At 45.8% G+C, this 20,519-nt stretch overlaps 1 pseudogene across 1 annotated transcript in view; it reads left to right on the forward strand.

The window, feature by feature from the left end:
- The window catches only part of LOC310870659 (contactin-associated protein-like 4), a 169,069-nt pseudogene that overhangs the window by 70,531 nt on the left and 78,019 nt on the right, over window positions 1-20,519 (forward strand). Inside the window, exons 11-16 of the transcript in view lie at window positions 6,583-6,889; window positions 9,629-9,808; window positions 12,375-12,561; window positions 16,654-16,760; window positions 19,213-19,332; window positions 19,843-20,058. The product of the transcript in view is annotated as a contactin-associated protein-like 4 (transcript). The remainder of the gene's footprint in view (window positions 1-6,582; window positions 6,890-9,628; window positions 9,809-12,374; window positions 12,562-16,653; window positions 16,761-19,212; window positions 19,333-19,842; window positions 20,059-20,519) is intronic.

Below are 20,519 nucleotides of genomic sequence, written 5' to 3' on the forward strand. Positions count from 1 at the left end.
CAGTCTCTCAGTCAGTCAGTCAGTCAGTCAGTCAGTCAGTCAGTCAGTCTCTCAGTCAGTCAGTCAGTCAGTCAGTCAGTCAGTCAGTCAGTCAGTCAGTCAGTCAGTCAGTCAGTCTCTCAGTCAGTCAGTCAGTCAGTCTCTCAGTCAGTCAGTCAGTCAGTCAGTCAGTCAGTCAGTCAGTCAGTCTCTCAGTCAGTCTCTCAGTCAGTCTCTCAGTCAGTCAGTCAGTCAGTCAGTCAGTCAGTCAGTCAGTCAGTCAGTCTCTCAGTCAGTCTCTCAGTCAGTCAGTCAGTCAGTCTCTCAGTCAGTCAGTCTCTCAGTCAGTCAGTCAGTCAGTCAGTCAGTCAGTCAGTCAGTCAGTCAGTCAGTCTCTCAGTCAGTCAGTCAGTCAGTCAGTCAGTCAGTCAGTCAGTCAGTCAGTCAGTCAGTCACTATTTGATACTGTTTCTGGACAAAGATGTCATTAATCCGGCGGCGGTAACGTTGATGATGCTTCATATACATAAGGTCATTAATTAATTAATGAAGACTCTTCAGCTCAGATTGACCATTAACCCGTTAGTTTAGTATGGCGGTATGTGGCTCTGCTCACGTGATTAACCGAGATTATCTGTGCACCGAGACGCAGCTCTGATATCAACAACAAACCCCAGAGCAGAGCATAACTTTCAATGCATTCCATACACCACAAAGGCCCCTTTTCCACCGCTTGGTTCCCAATGGGAACCGGTTCAGTTATTTTCCACCGCTTGGTTCCCAATGGGAACCGGTTCAGTTATTTTCCACCGCTTGGTTCCCAATGGGAACCGGTTCAGTTATTTTCCACCGGTTGGTTCCCAATGGGAACCGGTTCAGTTCTTTTCCACCGCTTGGTTCCCAGTGGGAACCGGTTCAGTTCTTTTTGGTTTTTAGTCAATGAGCCAGAGCTCCAAAATTGAAACGTTAATTATGAATTGAGTGTGCAAAACCATACCTATATTAACCCATTCTGACCTGAGATCTAGATTAATACGAGGTTTCCACTGGACACACACTGGTCTGATTAACCCATTCTGACCTGAGATCAGATTAAAAAAATGTCAAGTCGTTCTTCGATTTTTCAAAAAATAGCAGACCTACAAGCTCATAGCGCGCCACTCGGTGGCGCGCTATGAGCTTGTAGATCTGCTATTTTTCAATAGCTAAAGCATAACATGATGGGTGCCCGGTCAGAATGGGTTAAATTATTATCACCATGCAACTTCCCCAATTGAGTACTTACACGAAGACAATGATTTATTGTATAGAAATTTTACATTTTTAAATATGCAAATGAGGCATTATGTAGTAAAATATGCAAAATAATAGAAAATATGAAAAAGCTACTACTGTGGAAGGCTTATCATGTATTAATTTACTTGTATTGATCCTATAAACAATTTAATATAGGGTATAGTTTGCCCACCAATTTTGGAGCTCTGGCTCATGGACTAAAAACCAAAAATAACTGAACCGGTTCCCATTGGGAACCAACCGGTGGAAAAGGGGGTCATATATACATATAGGAGCAGAAAGGAATTATACTGTTAGAGAATGGATGAAGGGAAATAATAAAATAAACCTTCTGACCTTCCATGTCTCAATGAGCTATCACTGCGCTGGATTTAACCATGAGGAATAACTGGAGAAGTTGCAATAATGTAGATCTGAGGTTTGTGTCCGACAGTGTTGTTTTCGTCGACTAAAACTAAGACGAGAAATGTTCGTCGACTACCTTTTCTCACTGACTAAAACAAATGTCAAACTAAATGAAAACTAAGCTACGAGGACTAAAACTAAGACTAAATATACTGACAATATCGTCGACAAATAAAAACTAGACTAAAATGTGAGGAAGGGACTAGTGGACAGGAGATCCAGTATAAGTCATTTTACACTTGGTTGCATGCTGAAAATAGCCGATCTACAAGCTTGTAGATCGGCTATTTTCAGCTAGTGTAAAAACTAAAAACACTCATTACGACGGCATCAAGACCTGCCAAAATACATTTTAGTCGACTAAATCAACTGTAGATTTAGTCGACTAAAATCTTATGACATTTAGTCGACTAAAACTAGACTAACACTAAGACATTCCAGGTGACTAAAACTAAATGAAGTTTCAGTCCAAAGACTATGACTAAAACTAAAATAGAAATCTGCTGCCAAAAACAACACAGGTGCCCGATAGTGAGAGCCTGCAGATAGATGCCTTCACCTCTGCAGATATGATCTCTTCTCTTTCTGTACACCTCATCAGGATGTACAGTATTTTCTCTATCTTTTTATCCCTCAGTCTGTTATCTGCAGTATCTCCTCGCTATATAAGCTGCTATAATTATATACTATATCTATGTATCTGCTGCAGTGGTTTTTCAACCAGTGGTCTGGGGACCACCAGTGGTCCGTTGAGGGGGTTCCAGGTGGTCCCCATGCAGCTAAATGACGGAGAGTTGGTAACCAAAATATGGATCCTTCTGCATCTTAGGATCCTACCCCCCTAGGGTAGGTATACCCTCACAAAAAACATGCAGTAATCCTGGTCTCTATAAACTGCCTCCCCCTGGCCAGCCGGGGCGCCTGATGGAGGGGAAAGGAACTGGTCTCTGTACTGCCTCCCCCTGGCCAGCCGGGGCGCCTGATGGAGGGGAAAGGAACTGGTTGGAATAACGTGTTCCTTCCACGCGCTACGTCCAACCAGGGAAACTCCCCCCTGTCAGGTGTAAAGGAGCAACTTGGACACTCAGGCATGAAGGAAGCATGAGTTCAAGTCCGTTGCTCTCCCCTTGTCCCCCATATATGGGGACTAGGTTGGTCTCCCCTTGTCCCCCATATATGGGGACTAGGTTGGTCTCCCCTTGTCCCCCATATATGGGGACTAGGTTGGTCTCCCCTTGTCCCCCATATATGGGGACTAGGTTGGTCTCCCCTTGTCCCCCATATATGGGGACTAGGTTGGTCTCCCCTTGTCCCCCATATATGGGGACTAGGTTGGTGGAGGGTGTGTAGAGCCCAGGATCACATTAGATGATTGACACAGGGGGGCGGTGGTGGCTCAGGGGTAGAGTGCCTGGATGGTAACCGTAAGGTTGCCAGTTCGAACCCGGGCTCCCCCAGAGTTACTGTCGAAGTGTCCTTGAGCAAGACACTGAACCCCTAATTGCTCCCGATGTGCTAGTTGGTGCCTTGCATGGTTTCCGCTGCCATCGGTGTATGAATGGGTGAATGTAATGCACAATCTCTGTAAAGCGCCTTGGATAAAGGCGCTATATAAATGCACCATTTACCATTTACCATATATGGGGACTAGGTTGGTCTCCCCTTGTCCCCCATATATGGGGACTAGGTTGGTCTCCCCTTGTCCCCCATATATGGGGACTAGGTTGGTGGAGGGTGTGTAGAGCCCAGGATCACATTAGATGATTGACACAGGGGTTAAAAATGGGTTACAAAATCGTGGGATAAAGAAAAATAAGTCTACTACACAATTACACAATTAGAGACTGAAGAATAATTGTGTATTTTGATCAACGTTTATTTCTCCTACATCGTACCACCAACATCAATACAACATGGAACTGTGGACAAAATCCTATCCAACGACAACAACTATTCAAAGTGTTGGGTCTGAGAGGTTAAAGGTCATCAAATGGTGGTCCGTGGCTCAGATGGGTCTGACCCTGAGAGGTTAAAGGTCATCAAATGGTGGTCCGTGGCTCAGATGGGTCTGACCCTGAGAGGTTAAAGGTCATCAAATGGTGGTCCGTGGCTCAGATGGGTCTGACCCTGAGAGGTTAAAGGTCATCAAATGGTGGTCCGTGGCTCAGATGGGTCTGACCCTGAGAGGTTAAAGGTCATCAAATGGTGGTCCGTGGCTCAGATGGGTCTGACCCTGAGAGGTTAAAGGTCATCAAATGGTGGTCCGTGGCTCAGATGGGTCTGACCCTGAGAGGTTAAAGGTCATCAAATGGTGGTCCGTGGCTCAGATGGGTCTGACCCTGAGAGGTTAAAGGTCATCAAATGGTGGTCCGTGGCTCAGATGGGTCTGACCCTGAGAGGTTAAAGGTCATCAAATGGTGGTCCGTGGCTCAGATGGGTCTGACCCTGAGAGGTTAAAGGTCATTAATGGTGGTCCGTGGCTCAAATGCCGAATAAAGAACGGGCCTTGATAGGAAAAAAAACTGTGTTGAAAACCACTGATCTTTATCTCCTCTCTATAAGCTGCTATACTTCCATGTATCTGCAGTACAGTATCTAGCCCATTCTGACCGGGCACCCATTTTGGTGTCGGCATCATGTCGTGCTTTAGCTATTGAAAAATAGCAGATCTACAAGCTCATATCGCGCCACCGAGTGGCGCGATACGAGCTTGTAGGTCTGCTATTTTTGAAAAAATCGAAGAACGACTGACATTTTTAGAATCTGATCTCAGGTCAGAATGGGTTCATCAGACCAGTGTGTGTCCGGCGGAAACCTCGTATGAATCTGATCTCAGGTCAGAATGGGCTAAGCTGCTGTACTGTGGGTGACATTGCTATACTTTTAGTTGTTCCTGTGTGAGCCTGCCATGGTCGTGTTATCGCCATTATGCTAATGTACGTACGGTCGCTGTCCTCTCTGAGGAGACTCACTGATGAGATCTGTGATGTGAACACAGGACAAAACCAACCCCCCCCCCCCCCCCCCCCCATCCATATTCATGTGTGTGCGTGCGTGCGTGCGTGCGTGCGTGCGTGTGTGTGTGTGTGTGTGTGTGTGTGTGCCAGTGTTGTTTTTTGGCAGCAAATTTCTATTTTAGTTTTAGTCATAGTCTCTTCAATAGTTTTCACTTAGTTTTAGTCACATTTTAGTCACCTGGAATGTTCTAGTGTTTAGTCTAGTTTGCCTGTCAAAACACATTTTAGTCGACTAAATCACCTGTAGATTTAGTCGACTAAAATCGTATGACATTTAGTCGACTAAATCTACAGTTGATTTAGTCGACTAAAATGTGTTTTGACAGGCCTTGATGTGGTTGTAATGACATATTTTACACTTTGGTTGCATGCTGAAAATAGCAGATCTACAATCTGCGACGCGTTGTGAGATTGTATATCTGCTATTTTCAGCATGCAACCCAGCATAAAACTGGATCTCTTGTCCACTAGTCCCTTCCTAACATTTTAGTCTAGTTTTTATTTGTTGACGAAATTGTCAGTATATTTAGTCTTAGTTTTAGTCATCATAGATTCCTTTTTATTTAGTTTTAGTCAGTGGAAAAAAGGTAGTCGACGAACATTTTCCGTCTTAGTTTTAGTCGACGAAAACAACACTGATTGATGCAATCAGATCCAAACAGATCAGGCCTTTCTGTTTGGACGTACAGTCAAAACGCCAATACAAACGCCATACAACGCCGTCAAAGACAGGAAGTAGTTTTTTTGCCACCTCAGTCGGCGTCGCCACAAAACGTCTGCGTATGATTATGACGTCACACACATATACCCGGCCTCCATACAATGCCATTTCGTTTTAGTCATATTATTTTAGAGATGTTTTATTAGTTTTATTAGTAATTAGTCTAGTTCAGGGGTGGGCAACTGGCGGCCCGGGGGCCACATGCGGCCTCCACCTTCACTTAATGCGGCCTGCATGTTAATATCAGAATACTGATATAGTATTGATTTCAGCTGTTTACAATTCCAAACCTGCTTTAATTACTTCATGACTAGTATTAAATGACTAGTACTTAATGACTAGTATTAACATGTTATTGTCTTTTTGTGTCCAATGTAGTTATGTTAACAGTTCATAAAGTTAACATGACTATAACTAAATGCATTTGAAATTCAATAAAAAGGTTACTTTTCAGGATTCCAATTAAAAAATAGCAAAGAATTATTCAGGTTTTCAATTCAAATATAGCAAAAATAGCCGATCTACAAGCTCAAAATACGTCGCAGTGCGACGCGTTTTGAGCTTGTAGATCGGCTATTTTTGCTACGACAGTAATATATGGCCCTAGGGAGTGAGTGTGGAAATATAGTGGCCCTCTCCATCGTCAAAGTTGCCCACCCCTGGTCTAGTTCATATCATAAGATTTCAGTCGACTGAATCCACAGTCGATTTTGTCGACAAAAATGTATTCGGGCAGGCCCCGATGGCGTCGTCATGGCAGATTCGACACTTTGTTGCGTGCTGAAAGTATAGCCGATCTACAGGCGAACAGCAGCGCGATGCGTTGTTCGCTTGTAGACGAAAAAGCGCAAGTATGTTTTGACTATTTTATGAGCTGTTAACCCATTTTGGGGCGGGAACCCCTTTTGGTTTTGATGTTATAATATAGCTATTGAGCTTGTAGGTCTGCTATTTTTGAAAAATCGAAGAACGACTGACAGAAACATAGCTTTTTCAGAAAACTGTCATTTTCAAATAGACATTTTTAGAATCTGATCTCAGGATGGGTTAAGTTCAGTCATCTCTCTCTCTCTCTCTGTCTCTCTCTCTGTCTCTCTCTCTGTCTCTCTCTGTCTCTCTCTCTCTCTCTCTCTCTCTCTCTCTCTCTCTCTCTCTCTCTCTCAGGGTCACGTGACCTTCTCGTGCGCCGAGCCAGTCTCTGTGGCCGTGACGTTCGTCGGCTCCCGGAGCTTCCTGCGGTTGCCGGGGGCGACGGCGGGAGGAGGAGGAGGAGGAGGAGGAGGAGGAGCGTCACCGTCGTCGTGGAGCGTGGGACTGCAGTTCCGCACGTGGAACAAGGCGGGGCTACTCCTGACCTTTGACCTGCCCCTCCCCCCCCAGCAGGGGGGCGTGGCCTGGCTGTACCTGAGCGAAGCCAGGCTCCGCCTGCAGATCCACCAGGCTGGCAGGGCCCTGCTGGAGATCAGTGCAGGTAACCCTAACACTAACCCTAACCCTAACCCCAGGGCCCTGCTGGAGATCAGTGCAGGTAACCCTAACCCTAACCCTAACCCCAGGGCCCTGCTGGAGATCAGTGCAGGTAACCCTAACCCTAACCCCAGGGCCCAAGGGGACATTCAGATGGTCCCACAGCTCATACAGTCACACAATAAGGTTAAAAATACAGCACAGGCCCAGGCCGTGGCGTAACGGTCTGGGCTCCCGTCTGGTAATCCAGTCGCAGTGTGCCGCGGGTTCGACTCCCGAGCCCGACACGGCCTTTACTGCATGTCTTCCCCCATCTCTCTCCCGTTTCCTGTCAGCCTACTGTCTGTCCCTTCAAAAAACAATAACAGGCGTAAGCCGCAAAAAATATCTTAAAGAAATATATATATATACAGCACAAAAAGAAAGACAAACATATTAAAAAATATATTATGAAACAAGCATAAAACATAATTTAAAACGTGTCACTATAGAATAGATATTGCACGTAGCTCCATAAATAACTAGTTCATAAGCCTATAGCGGCTGGCCGTGGAGTTAAAGAGCCTGATTTCTGTTGGTACAAAAGTGCTCTTCACGGAATGAAACAGGTCCACTTTTCTGCTCTGCCAAGGTTTTTGTGGAGAGGATGACTCACATTGTCCATTATGGCCTGCATCTTATCGTGTGCATCTCTCCACAACTAGCATCAATACCCAGGCTTTCATTTCGTCTCCACAACAGACTGCAGTGAGTGTTGTTTTCGTCGACTGAAACTAAGACGAAAAATGTTCGTCGACTACCTTTTTCCACTGACGAAAACTAAATGTAAACTACATGAGAACTAAGCTATGGTGACTAAAACTAAGACTAAATATACTGACAATTTCGTCAACAAATAAAAACTAGACTAAAATGTTAGGAAGGGACTAGTGGACAAGAGATCCAGTATAAGTCATTTTACACTTGGTTGCATGCTGAAAATAGCTGATCTACAAGCTCACAACACGTCGCGCTGCGACGCGTTGTGAGCTTGTAGATCAGCTATTTTCAGCAAGTGTAAAAACAGTCCTTACGACGGCATCAATGCCCACCAAAATACATTTTAGTCGACTAAATCAACTGTAGATTTAGTCGACTAAAACTAGACTAACACTAAGACATTCCAGGTGACTGTGTGTGTGTGTGTGTGTGTGTGTGTGTGTGTGTGTGTGTGTGTGTGTGTGTGTGTGTGTGTGTGTGTGTGTGTGTGTGTGTGTGTGTGTGAGTGTGTGTGTACAGGACAGGACAGGACAACAAGAATGTATAAACACAGCACTGTAAAAATAGACTAGTTTGATCACAATGACACGCATGTCAATTCACTACAAGATATTCCAAATACCCCAGATATTGTGTTCATCAATGAAATTAGAAAAAACTGTCACTATATATTTGAAATAGGCTGCCCATTTGATTTGTATATGGACACTTGTTTTACATCCAAACTTATGAAATATCAAAGCTTCTGGTGGAACGTATTATGGCCTAGTATGGGATATAACTGTCAGCTTATTGTCCTTGTATTTGGAAGTCTGGGCCATGTCCATAAACTTGTGATCAGATCAGGGGTCTGCAATTGGGTGGATTGTTAAAAACAAATGCAAAAAAGCTGGCTAAATACTGTTCTGTCTCAGCTACTATGGGCAGTCTGTCTGTCTGTCTGTCTGTCTGTCTGTCTGTCTGGATAAGGCGTTGTTTCATTTATCCCTATAGGTGGCTTCAAAAACCCAAAACAAACATCCTGTCTAGTAGTGTCAAGTAATAGTATGTCAACAATGTGCTATATATATATATATATATATATATATATATATATATTTTTTTCCTCTGTGTGATAACCCTCTAACACCCGCATTAATTTCTACTTGCAAAAAATAGATTTCAACCTTACTACTACTTAGTACTACTAGGACTAAGACCATAGGCGGAGCTTGAACTTGACGCCAGGGGGTGCGACTGCTTGGCCAACGACACCCGATTTTTTTGACCTTTGTTTTATTATTTTAGCGTTTTTACAATGCCCTAACCCCTAAAAATGAGTTATTTAGGTAGTACAGCAGCTCACACACATACACACATGCACTACAGCCATATAGCGAGTCATCATATCATGATAAGAGAGATGATTACAAACTACAGTCAGAAGTTAAGTTAAAAAAAAAAAAAAAAAACTTTTTTTTTTCTTTTTTTTTTTTGCCAGGGGGTGCAGTGCACCCCCTGAACCCCCTCAAGCTCCGCCCATGACTAAGACTAAAAAATATGTTAAAAAAAATAAAAAAATGTCTGATGAAAAATGTATAATAATTATATAATAATATAATAAATTAATAATTTACATTTGGGGGATATCTTTCACAATAATGAATAAAACATGTTCTAGACATTCTAATGATCACAAAAAAACATATATTACAATTATTTTACCTACTTTTATTAGGGTAAAGGTCAAAAGTCTTAGGTTAAAAAAAATTCAAAATTGCACAGAGTCCAGACATTTGCAGCAGCTATATCTGGTTGGACCATATAATGTATAACCTAATTCTGATCAGTGTTTGGGTCTATTGTATTACGCCTCTTGTGCAGATCCAAATAAAATAATTCAAATGTGTGTGTGTGCGTGCGTGCGTGCGTGCGTGCGTGCGTGCGTGCGTGCGTGCGTGCGTGCGCGTGTGCGTGTGTGTGCGTGTGTGCGTGCGTGTGTCAGGGTCAGACCTGGACGACGGCCAGTGGCATTCTGTGGAGCTGACGTCCAGACCCGGTCATGTGACGTCCAGACCTGGTCATGTGACCATCGCCGTGGACGGCGGAGAGGAAGGAGACGGAGCCACTGCTCACGCCAGCCCGTCGTTTCCCGTCGCCACAGGAAGTGACCTCTTCTTTGGTGGTAAGTGAGAATCACAATATTGAACTGAATTGACTAAATATACTGACAATTTCGTCAACAAATAAAAACTAGACTAAAATGTTAGGAAGGGACTAGTGGACAAGAGATCCACTATAAGTCATTTTACACTTGGTTGCATGCTGAAAATAGCCGATCTACAAGCTCACAACGCGTCGCAGGGCGATGCGTTGTGAGCTTGTAGATCGGCTATTTTCAGCAAGTGTAAAAACACTCATTATGACGGCATCAAGGCCCGCCAAAATAACATTTAGTTTGACGAAATCAACTGTAGATTTAGTCGACTAAAATCTTATGACATCCAGTCAACTAAAACTAGACCAAACACTAAAACATTCCAGGTGACTAAAATGTTGACTAAAACTAAATGAAAACTATTGAAGGAGACTAATGACTAAAACAAAAATCTAAAAAACAACAGTGCTGAGCGTCAGGTCAGTGTTTGGTCTCCTGTGTCACGATCCGTGACATGTGTTGGTTTTCATGTTTTCCAGTTATGGTTTGTGTTTTACTTTTCTTTTGTGTTCCTCTGATTTATATATTACTTTATATGAAGTATTGTGCTCTTGTTTTCCTAGTTCCTGTTTGAGTTTTTGCTTTACCCTTGTGTGCTTTTATTTTGTAGAATTGTTCATAATGTTTCCTGTCTGTCTTGTTACTGTTTGCCTCCCTTGTCAACATGTGCTGTGATTAGCCTAGTGTTTCCACCTTGTCCTGTTTGTTCCCCAGCCTATCACAGTGTTGTCCACCTTGTCCTGTTTGTTCCCCAGCCTATCACAGTGTTGTTCACCTTGTCCTGTTAGTTCCCCAGCCTATCACAGTGTTTCCACCTTGTCCTGTTTGTTCCCCAGCCTATCACAGTGTTGTCCACCTTGTCCTGTTTGTTCCCCAGCCTATCACAGTGTTGTTCACCTTGTCCTGTTAGTTCCCCAGCCTATCACAGTGTTTCCACCTTGTCCTGTTAGTTCCCCAGCCTATCACATTGTTTCCACCTTGTCCTGTTTGTTCCCCAGCCTATCACAGTGTTGTTCACCTTGTCCTGTTAGTTCCCCAGCCTATCACAGTGTTTCCACCTTGTCCTGTTTGTTCCCCAGCCTATCACAGTGTTGTTCACCTTGTCCTGTTTGTTCCCCAGCCTATCACAGTGTTGTTCACCTTGTCCTGTTTGTTCCCCAGCCTATCACAGTGTTTCCACCTTGTCCTGTTTGTTCCCCAGCCTATCACAGTGTTGTTCACCTTGTCCTGTTTGTTCCCCAGCCTATCACAGTGTTTCCACCTTGTCCTGTTTGTTCCCCAGCCTATCACAGTGTTGTTCACCTTGTCCTGTTTGTTCCCCAGCCTATCACAGTGTTGTTCACCTTGTCCTGTTTGTTCCCCAGCCTATCACAGTGTTTCCACCTTGTCCTGTTTGTTCCCCAGCCTATCACAGTGTTTCCACCTTGTCCTGTTTGTTTCCCAGCCTATCACAGTGTTGTTCACCTTGTCCTGTTTGTTCCCCAACCTATCACAGTGTTTCCACCTTGTCCTGTTTGTTTCCCAGCCTATCACAGTGTTGTTCACCTTGTCCTGTTTGTTCCCCAGCCTATCACAGTGTTTCCACCTTGTCCTGTTTGTTTCCCAGCCTATCACAGTGTTTCCACCTTGTCCTGTTTGTTCCCCAGCCTATCACAGTGTTTCCACCTTGTCCTGTTTGTTCCCCAGCCTATCACAGTGTTGTTCACCTTGTCCTGTTTGTTCCCCAACCTATCACAGTGTTTCCACCTTGTCCTGTTTGTTCCCCAGCCTATCACAGTGTTTCCACCTTGTCCTGTTTGTTCCCCAGCCTATCACAGTGTTGTTCACCTTGTCCTGTTTGTTCCCCAGCCTATCACAGTGTTTCCACCTTGTCCTGTTTGTTCCCCAGCCTATCACAGTGTTGTTCACCTTGTCCTGTTTGTTCCCCAGCCTATCACAGTGTTGTTCACCTTGTCCTGTTTGTTCCCCAGCCTATCACAGTGTTGTTCACCTTGTCCTGTTTGTTCCCCAGCCTATCACAGTGTTTCCACCTTGTCCTGTTTGTTCCCCAGCCTATCACAGTGTTTCCACCTTGTCCTGTTTGTTCCCCAGCCTATCACAGTGTTGTTCACCTTGTCCTGTTTGTTCCCCAGCCTATCACAGCGTTGTTCACCTGTGCCTGTGTGTATTTATACCCCCCCCTGATCCCAGTGTTTCCTTGCTAGTTCATTGTGATATGTTGCGTGTGTCTTGTCTTGACACCTTTTGTGCTTCCAGTGTTTTTGTTTGTATTCTATAGTTTTTTTTTAGTTATTAAACCTTTTGAAATGACCTCCTCTGCCTCCTCCTGCATTTGGGTCCTACAAACTCTCCTGACTTGAACCGTGACACTGTGAATGAATGAATGAATGATTTTGTATTCTCGTGTCTTGTCGTTAAGACCCATCCCTTACGGGATTATAAGTCACATATACGTTTTCTTTGTCCGTATGTCCCAAGCTTTCTCTATATATTCTGCTAATGCTAAATATCTTTGTGTGTGTCCGTGCACTAGGCTGTCCCGAAGGCGAGGCGGCGGGCGGTCAGGAGGAGGAGGGCTGCAGGAACCCCTTCGGGGTCTTCCAGGGCTGCATGCGCCTGCTGACGGCGGCCGGGCGGCCCGTGGACCTGACCGCGGTGCAGCAGAGGCTGCTGGGTAACTACAGCCACCTGCAGGTGGACATGTGTGGCATCATGGACAGGTCAGTATCCACCGTTATAGTTCACACACACGGAAAACACAGCGAGCCCCATAACCCTAACCCTAACCCATAGGATTGCATTGGAGCCCCATAGGATTGCATTGGATAATTGAGCCCCATAGGATTGCATTGGATAATTGACTCTGGGTGGTGAAAAAATGGGTTACAAAGCCGTGGGATAAAATTGTATGAATGAAATCAAATGAAAATAATATAAATATCACAGATAAATACTACACCCTCTTCACACTGAATTTGACTTGTTGCCATCGGGCAAAACTAGCTACAAAGAAGGGTTACAAAAACTTTGTTTGTGCCAATACTGCTGAGGACATTTTAAATAAGAAAATGTTTAAATAGTTCACCTAATCCCCACTGTTCATGATCACCGTTTGCTGTGTTAATGTGAATGGATTTTACATAGTGTTTTAACGCACCTGTGTATTTTTACACAGGTGTAAAACGTGTTGTTGTAACTGACTCTGCCGGTGTGCAAAAGACGAATTTCCATTTTAGGTACATTTCACGGACGATAAAGTTTCCTTTATCTTTAGACTAGATCAAAGTTGCTCTCCCTGGAATCAGAACTGGCGTTGTGGTAATAACCTATTATCCCATTCTGAACAGGAACCCATTTTGGTGTCAGCATCATGTCATGCTTTAGCTATTGAAAAATAGCAGATCTACAAGCTCGTAGCGCGCCACCGAGTGGCGCGATACGAGCTTGTAGGTCTGCTATTTTTGAAAAATCGAAGAACGACTGACATTTTTTAGAATCTGATCACAGGTCAGAATGGGTTCATCAGACCAGTGTGTGTCCATGTGGAAACCTCGTATGAATCTGATCTCAGGTCAGAATGGGTTAATCAGACCAGTGTGTGTCCAGTGGAAACCTCGTATGAATCTGATCTCAGGTCAGAATGGGTTATTTGACCGTATAGCACGACAGCTGCGCTGCCTTTTTCCCGTCAAGGAGGAATACGAGTCACTTAAAGTTGAGCATCCCTTTGATTGTTTTCTTGTCAGGGTTCTATATTTAGGACAGACTTCTCTTTCACGTCGCGGGGGAGAAATTGGATTCTTGACAACGTAATTGTCGAGGAGTAGCTGTACTGTACTGTACGCGAAGTGTCGGAGATTACATCACCATGACGGACAGGTTGTGCGTGCGGAAAAACACACACACACACACACACACACACACACACACACACACGCCTAGGCACGCATGCACAGTTGCACACGCACACACCCATGTGTGCTATTTATACATTTCAGAGTTATTGCTCGTCTGAGAGCGGAGCTGAGACATAACCAGTGTTGGCAAAATTTTACTTTAACATCGATATACTACTTATTACTTATTACTTTTAAACAAAGTAATAAAGTTACACTACTTATTACTCCCTGAGAAAAGTAACTAGTTACTTATTACTTTACTTATTACTTTTTCTCTCGCCCCCAGTAATTGCATATTTTGTCCCCAAAAGTCTTACTTTGCATTTTCAACATTAGCAGTCCCCCCTCCCCTATTCTGCAGTGTTTATTTAACTCATGAAGATGGATCCATTTGTACACATAGATTAGAAGTAGATTTCGACGTGGAATATAGCTTCTTCCGTATGCACAACTTGCAGCGGACAATAATGTTCATCTCGTCTTGATCGCGGACATACTCAAAATAATGCGAATACTTCTATTGAATGTTATAACGCTTTGTTGTGCCGGTGTTTCTGTCTCCTCCACCTCCTCCATGCTTAGTTTGTTTACATCTCTTCTCTCTAACAGTGCAGTCTAACGAGTTACACACACTAGTTTAGGTTGTTGTTCCGTGTTCCAGACGGTTTAAGGCCCGCCCTTCTGCATCCGATACTTCACACATACCTACCGACGAGTGTGCATCGTTTCCGTATCCGCTCTAGAGTCTAGATCTAGAGCGGATCAGCAGTCTGCAAAGCAACTTGACTTCAACCCAGTCTACCATTATAAATAAACACTCAAACCCACAGTTCCACCAAGGCTTGTGAAAATAGTAATAATATTACTTTTGAAAAAAAGTAAATGTAATATTATTACTCAAAATGTGAAAGTAACTAGTTAAGTTACATATTACTGGAAAAAAGTAATAATATTACTGAAAGTAGTATATTACTTAAGTTACTTGCCAACACTGGAAATAAACACTGTGAGAAAAGCTGTCGTGTCCTACTATACGTTTTATTTTATTTTTTATTAATATATATTTTTTATCCCACGATTTTGTAACCCATTTTTCACCCCTGTGTCAATTATCTAATGTGATCCTGGGCTCTACACACCCTCCACCAACCTAGTCCCCATATATGGGGGACAAGGGGAGACCAACCTAGTCCCCATATATGGGGGACAAGGGGAGACCAACCTAGTCCCCATATATGGGGGACAAGGGGAGAGCAATCTAGTCCCCATATATGGGGGACAAGGGGAGAGCAACCTAGTCCCCATATATGGGGGACAAGGGGAGACCAACCTAGTCCCCATATATGGGGGACAAGGGGAGACCAACCTAGTCCCCATATATGGGAGACAAGGGGAGACCAACCTAGTCCCCATATATGGGGGACAAGGGGAGACCAACCTAGTCCCCATATATGGGGGACAAGGGGAGACCAACCTAGTCCCCATATATGGGGGACAAGGGGAGACCAACCTAGTCCCCATATATGGGGGACAAGGGGAGACCAACCTAGTCCCCATATATGGGGGACAAGGGGAGACCAACCTAGTCCCCATATATGGGGGACAAGGGGAGAGCAACGGACTTGAACTCATGCTTCCTTCATGCCTGAGTGTCCAAGTTGCTCCTTTACACCTGACAGGGGGGAGTTTCCCTGGTTGGACGTAGCGCGTGGAAGGAACACGTTATTCCAACCAGTTCCTTTCCCCTCCATCAGGCGCCCCGGCTGGCCAGGGGGAGGCAGTATAGAGACCAGTTCCTTTCCCCTCCATCAGGCGCCCCGGCTGGCCAGGGGGAGGCAGTATAGAGACCAGGATTACTGCATGTTTTTTGTGAGGGTACCTACCCTAGGGGACACGGGGAGAGCATGTGAGGGTACCTACCCTAGGGGACACGGGGAGAACATGTGAGGGTACCTACCCTAGGGGACACGGGGAGAACATGTGAGGGTACCTACCCTAGGGGACACGGGGAGAACATGTGAGGGTACCTACCCTAGGGGACACGGGGAGAACATGTGAGGGTACCTACCCTAGGGGACACGGGGAGAACATGTGAGGGTACCTACCCTAGGGGACACGGGGAGAACATGTGAGGGTACCTACCCTAGGGGACACGGGGAGAACATGTGAGGGTACCTACCCTAGGGGACACGGGGAGAACATGTGAGGGTACCTACCCTATAGGGGACACGGGGAGAACATGTGAGGGTACCTACCCTAGGGGACACGGGGAGAACATGTGAGGGTACCTACCCTAGGGGATACGGGGAGAACATGTGAGGGTACCTACCCTATAGGGGACACGGGGAGAACATGTGAGGGTACCTACCCTAGGTGACACGGGGAGAACATGTGAGGGTACCTATACCCTAGGGGACACGGGGAGAACATGTGAGGGTACCTACCCTAGGGGACACAGGGAGAACATGTGAGGGTACCTACGCTAGGGGACACGGGGAGAACATGTGAGGGTACCTACCCTAGGGGACACGGGGAGAACATGTGAGGGTACCTACCCTAGGGGACACGGGGAGAACATGTGAGGGTACCTACCCTAGGGGACACGGGGAGAACATGTGAGGGTACCTACCCTAGGGGATACGGGGAGAACATGTGAGGGTACCTACCCTATAGGGGACACGGGGAGAACATGTGAGGGTACCTACCCTAGGTGACACGGGGAGAACATGTGAGGGTACCTATACCCTAGGGGACACGGGGAGAACATGTGAGGGTACCTACCCTAGGGGACACAGGGAGAACATGTGAGGGTACCTACCCTAGGGGACACGGGGAGAACATGTGAGGGTACCTACCCTAGGTTCACCTTTCTTGATGTCCACGTTGTTGTTTCTGCGTTGGTTCTGGTTCCAGGTGCTCTCCCAGTCGCTGTGAACACGGAGGCCGCTGCACTCAGTCCTGGAGAACCTTCCACTGCAACTGTTCCAACGGCGGCTACACCGGCGCCACCTGCCACCGCTGTAAGTTACTGCACCATGTACTCACTACACCGGCGCCACCTAGCTGTCACCGCTGTAATTTACTGCACCATGTACTCACTACACCGGCGCCACCTAGCTGTCACCGCTGTAAGTTACTGCACCATGTACTCACTACACCGGCGCCACCTGCCACCGCTGTAAGTTACTGCACCATGTACTCACTACACCGGCGCCACCTAGCTGTCACCGCTGTAAGTTACTGCACCATGTACTCACTACACCGGCGCCACCTAGCTGTCACCGCTGTAAGTTACTGCACCATGTACTCACTACAGCGGCGCCACCTAGCTGTCACCGCTGTAAGTTACTGCACCATGTACTCACTACACCGGCGCCACCTAGCTGTCACCGCTGTAATTTACTGCACCATGTACTCACTACAGCGGCACCACCTGCCACCGCTGTAAGTTACTGCACCATGTACTCACTACACCTGCCATCGCTGTGAGCTCAGCATTGCAGCACTCTGCACAACCCACGGGCCTGGTTCTGGTCTGGGAAGCATTAAGGCACTCTGAGGTTATAATGTAAGCAAGGACATGGAGGTGGGGGGAAAACACACTCCGGCACTCACGCCGCTGCTTCAAAGCATCTCTAAACTAAACTAAACACTAAACAGTGGAGTGACAGGCGAACATCACCACTGTGTGTCAACTAAAATAAAATAAAATAAATCCGAGACAGGGAGGGCCACGATGACTGACGGGTGTATGATAGAAATCACACCTGTGTGAAGTGAGGGGCGCTCTCATCATCACCTTTACAACATGGTGATGTAAAACAAACATTAAACCTGTATATAGGAGGGCCTTGAAATAATAAAAATAATTAATAAAAGAAGAACTGCACCAATTGAGCAACAATAACATGAATGATCACTCCCCGTGTCCCCTATAGGGTAGATACCCTCACAAAAACATGCCTTAATCCTGGTCTCTAAAACTACCTCCCCCTGGCCAGCCGGGGCGCCTGATGGAGGGGAAAGGAACTGGTCGGAATAACGTGTTCCTTCCACGCGCTACGTCCGGCCGGGGAAATTCCCCCCTGTCAGGTGAAAAGAAGCAGCTTGGACTCCTCATGCATAGAAGGAGGCATGAGGTCAGTCTGCTGCCCCCCCCAGGTTGGCAGAGGAAGTGTAGCGCCCAGGATTACATTAGATAATTGGCACTGGGTGAAAAGAAAACTGGGTTACAAAATCGTGGGATAAAAATGTAGTAAAGAAAAAAAAAAAATAATAATAATGATCACTCCCCATCAATCATCATCATGATGGTTACGGAGATGTTAGGGAGCTGTGATAGATTTATGGATGAAACAAACAGGGTTGTTGATTTGAATGAAAATGTGAAATTGCACATCGCCGGCTGTGGGATAATGGAGATGCTTTGCTGTGCTGCTGGGAAAGCATTCATGGGATCGCTATTTGTACCACATTCAGGGACTGATTGCCAGGCAAGCGTGTTTGTTTCAACAAAAGAGTCAGCCAGTCAGTCAGTCAGTCAGTCAGTCAGTCAGTCAGCCAGCCAGTCAGCCAGCCAGCCAGCCAGCCAGCCAGCCAGCCAGCCAGCCAGCCAGCCAGCCAGCCAGCCAGCCAGCCAGCCAGCCAGCCAGCCAGCCAGTCAGTCAGTCAGTCAGTCAGTCAGTCAGCCAGCCAGCCAGCCAGCCATTATACGGGCTAAAGTGAATATGGGGAAAAAACAAAGGTGCTTTTGTCGTGGAATGCTTGATCAATCAGTAATAAAGGGTAGAGGGACATCGTCATCATACTAGGAAGTTATGTGGGTTAGGGTTACCCTAACCCTAACCCTAACCCGCACCCTAACCCTAACCCTTCATCTCTTTCTCAGCAGTTGTTCCCAAAGTGGGGTCCGGGGACCCCCAGGGGTCCTTGAGGGAGTTCCAGGGGGTCCCTAGCCTCGGAAACCCAGACGTTTTTATTTCCAGGGAGGAAAATAAAAGTCTGGGTCCACTTCAGTACGGCATAGAGTAGCGCAAACGTCGATCACTCTCTGCTGATTTCTGATCTTCTGCATCTTTGTTAAATTGATACACACACGCACACACACACACACACACACACACACACACACACACACACACACACACACACACACATACTCCTCTCTCTCTCTCTCTGTCGCTCTAATTAATTAGTCTCATGTCGCGCAGCTGTGTCTAGATAGAAAGCATTAGGTGGACCCCAGGCTAGGGGGTCCCTAGCTAAATGATAGACCTACAAGCTCATATCGCGCCACCGAGTGGCGCGCTATGAGCTTGTAGGTCTGCTATTTTTGAAAAAATCGAAGAGCGACTGACATTTTTAGAATCTGATCTCAGGTCAGAATGGGTTAATCAGACCAGTGTGTGTCCCAGTGGAAACCTCGTATGAATCTGATCTCAGGTCAGAATGATGTTTTCTTCTGGTCCTCAGCGGTATATGAGCAGTCCTGTGAGGCGTACAAGCACCGCGGCAACGCGTCAGGACTTTATCACATCGATGTGGACGGCAGCGGAGAGCTCCCCCCCACGCTGGTCTACTGTAACATGACAGGTACAGTATATAACACCCCCCTCAGCTGGTCTACTGTATCATGACAGGTACAGTATATAACACCCCCCTCAGCTGGTCTACTGTAACATGACAGGTACAGTATATAACACACCGTCTGGCACGCACGTGTGTAGTGTACAAAATACTGTCTGTATACACACTCATGCATGCACGCCGCACGCACGCCGCACGCACACACATGCAGAATGGGATTCAGTTTAGTCATAGTGAAATCTGTCATCATCTGAGATGAGATGTTTTAGTGTTAGGTTACTTAGTGACACCGAGTGGCGCGCTACAAGCTTGTAGGTCTGCTATTTTTTAAAGATCGAAGAACGACTGACATAGAAACATAGCTTTATCAGAACACTGTCAGGATGTAGAAGAACATTTTTAGAATCTGATCTCAGGTCAGAAGATGTATAAGCGTCGTGTCCACCAATCAGAGGAGCAGACATGTAGACTTGTAGATCTGCTATTAAGATGCATGGTCTCTCTCTAACCAATCAGAGGAGCAGACCTGGACGCTGCTTCGTCACAACAACACCGGGCTGACCAGGGTGCCCTCCCCCTCCCCCTCCCCCTCCCCCCACGGCGGGGGTCACTCCGCCCACTTTGACTACCCGGCCAATGAGGAGCAGCTGGCGGCCGTCATTGACCAATCGGAGCACTGCCAACAGGAACTGACCTATCACTGCAAGCAGTCACGTCTCCTCAATACGCCAGGTAGGGAAATAGTATGTTTATTAAGCGTGTGTGTGTGTGTGTGTGTGTGTGTGTGTGGGTTTTGGAATTGTTCTTGTTTTTGTTAGGTTTTCTAATCTCAAATGCACCCAAAAAACATGAACTTTTAACATTCAGTAGATTTTCTGTGATCTGGGGTTTTCTGGCTCAAACAGGTGCTCTGATTTTCCTGCTGTTTGTGATGTAAGATCCTGCAAATCCCATATATGTCAATGGGATTTGCCAGCAGATGTCACTGTTTTCACTGTGTTGACTGTTTTCATTGTAGCTCAAAAGGCTTCCAAACCCCAAAGAAAACTTCAGACCAAAGAAAATCCACTGAATGTTCAAAGTTCAGGTTTTTTGGGTGTAATTGAGGTCATAAAACCTAAAAGAAAAAAAAAAAGAAAAAAAAAAGAAAATGAATGTCATAAAACCTTTAAGCGCTTAAATGCACCATAATT

This window comes from Protomyctophum parallelum, assembly GCF_964188405.1.
Source record: "Protomyctophum parallelum genome assembly, chromosome: 14".
Lineage (NCBI taxonomy): Eukaryota > Metazoa > Chordata > Actinopteri > Myctophiformes > Myctophidae > Protomyctophum > Protomyctophum parallelum.